Source organism: Nicotiana attenuata, unplaced genomic scaffold (assembly GCF_001879085.1).
Source record: "Nicotiana attenuata strain UT unplaced genomic scaffold, NIATTr2, whole genome shotgun sequence".
NCBI lineage: Eukaryota > Viridiplantae > Streptophyta > Magnoliopsida > Solanales > Solanaceae > Nicotiana > Nicotiana attenuata.
In genome coordinates, this window is record NW_017673081.1 from 118712 (window position 1) to 121741 (window position 3030).

Consider the following 3030-nt stretch of genomic DNA (forward strand, 5'->3'; position numbering starts at 1 on the left):
TAAGACTTGCCCGCAAATTTTGGTGTCAATCCGAGTAGTTTAAGTACGTTTCGGCGCGTTAGAAGTGAATTGAAGAACTTGAAGTTCACAAGTTTGATTCAATTGGTTTTAGGGGGTGATCCTTAGATTTAGCATTATTTCGGGCGTTCCGAGGGTTCGAGCGAGTCCGTTTTATAATTTCAAACTTGTCGGTATGTTCAGGCGGGGCCCGGGGGCCCCGAGCGTCAATCGGGCGAGGCTCGAGTGAAGTTGGAAATTTTGGGAAGGAGCTGAAGCTCCTAGCTTTCTGTCATAACCGCACCTGCGGTTGGTCAGCCGCAGATGCGGTCCTTCCATCGCAGAAGCGGCCAAGGCCGAGGAGCCCAGGAACCGCAGATGCGGCTCCTTCGCCACAAAAGCAACTTCGCAGGAGCGGCCCAAAGACCGCAGAAGCGGTCCCAGCCCGCCTGGCTAATTCCGCAGATGTGGCCCTCCTCTCGCAGAAGCGAGACAGCAGATGCGGTCCCCTAACCGCAGATGCGGAAATCGCTGAAGGTAGTGCCTTCATTTAATACGAGAATGTATCATTTTTGACACATTTCCACCATTGTTTGGGCGATTTTGGATATTCCAAAGGGAGAGATCCCACCTAGCATCTCGAGGTAAGTTTATGCTACTTATTTCTAGTTTAATACTTGAGTTTTGGGTAGATTGACACACAAAGATTAAGAAAAATCAAGGTATTAGAGCAAAGCCTAGGGTTTTGATAAAACTTAGATTTTACCACGGAATTTGTTATGGAATGAAGTAGAAATCATATATTATTGATCCTTAGGTTATAGAGAACGACTTCCTTTGAAAAATTTCGGAATCCGGGCACGTGGGCCCGGGGTCGGATTTTAGGAAAACTTATGTTTAAGGTTGGGAAATTACTTTGGTAATTAAAATATGAACTCTTGAGCTTATATTGACTAGTTCCTACCTCGTTTAATTAGTTTTGGATCGTTCGGCTCCAAATTGAGGGGTTTGAGCACGTTCTTGGTATTGGAAGCACGTTTTGGAGCGAGGTGAGTCTCCTATCTAACCTTGTAAGAGGGAATTGTCCCCTTAGGTGTAATAATTGAATAATTTGCCACTAAATGCGGGGGCTACGTACGCACTAGGTGACGAGAGACCGTGCGTAGCCACTATTATGCTAAGTCCGGGTAGTCTAGGACCCAAAAGCATGCTTTACGTGACATTCCTGTGTCTTTATAGTTAATTTGGATTGCTTAAACCATGTTGAATGTGATAAATGGAATTAATACAAGAAACATTACTTTCTTGATCTTTTAAAGAGGAGTTGACATTTTTGTGAGTAATTGCCCCCCCCCCCCCCCGATATATTCTTGTTGCCTGTTTGTTGTGCTTAATTATATTTGACCGCGTCGCATGCATGATTCGCGAACGGGGTAATAGATGCATCTATGGTTCGCGCCGTTCGACCCTCCGACAATGCACATTTTACTTTTATGTTGGATCGGGCCATACGACCTCGGCATTACTTGCGTATGCTTCTTGCTCAATATATTGTTGTGGACTGAACTTTGTTATATGTCCTGAAATATAATTGGCTAATTGTGGTATTATCTAGGAAAGGATTTGTTACTTCTTGCTATGAATTGTTAATCATTTGTGCTATCCATGCTTAGTATAACACTTTCTCATTTTTATTTGACCCTAGTAAGTGTCAACTCGACCTCTCGTCTCTACTTCTTCGAGATTAGACAGGATACTTATTGGGTACATATTGTTTATGTACTCATACTACGCTTCTGTACTTAATTGTACATGATCTGAAGCAGGTGCATCTGGTTATCAGTCTGGTGCGTACGTTTGATCGTAGTCCAAGATTCCACGGTGAGCTGCTCCTTTCCTATGCCGACCAGCAGCGTGATGGAGTCTTTCTGTATTTTTCTTTTGCTGTCTATTCTAGTTCAGACAGTAGGGTAGATTATTCTTTTGTGTATTCTACTAGATGCCCATATACTTGTGACACCAGGTCTTGGCACACACATTAGTAGACTATTCTTTTGGGTTTGTATAACTATTTCCGTTCGATGCAAATTATTTCTTGTTTTAAATTCAAAACTTAGAGTTTGTGTTAACTGTTTGGGAAAGTAAAACTAGAGCCTACTAAAATTTTCCGCGTTGGCTTGCCTGATAACGGTGTTGGGCGTCATCACGACCTGGTGTGAAATTGGGTCGTGACAGTAATCTCCCTCAAAATTTTACAAATGCCTTATTGCGATATTGAGGATTTTCTAGGGAATATTTAAGATAATTGTAGATATATTAATGACCTAATACTAAAAATAAACAATACAAATTAAAAATACTTTTACCACTATTCTTTAAAGATTTAACAAATAATACGAATCAATAAAATTAATCTTTTGATCTTTTTAAATTTTGGGATGCGGAGTTTAGCTTATAGCCCTTAAATATTTGATATGTGACAATTTAAAGTCTAAAATGGCTAACATTTAGTTAATATTTTACAATAAATAATTAATTTATTAAAAAAAGGGAATGTCATTTATGGGAAAAAATGTTAAAAGAGAAAATTTAATTTATAACAACTCAAATACAATATATCGTGTCTTTTACTATTTTATCTTTATTACTTTAAGATTGTAGTTTACAAATTTGATTCTTGATGCTATATTATAATTGGTTTTGCTTTATTTTTTAATTGCTTTCACTACCCATGCCCTTTTCAATGAAAATAGATTTATGTACCCTAATTAAGAGTTTATCAACATGAGAATTTATGTTTATTATATGATTAAATTTGAAAAAATAAATTGAATAGGATTCTTTTACTAATTAGCTATATGTATATATTAGAGAGTAAATTATTTATTCTCAATAGTAACAAAAATAATTTATTATTTACTGATTACAATTCTTAAAGCTCATCTCATGATTTGAGTATTTAACTGTAATTAAAATTTTATGGATTAGTTACCTCCTATAGCAAAGATTGATACCTTATTTATTATAAATAAA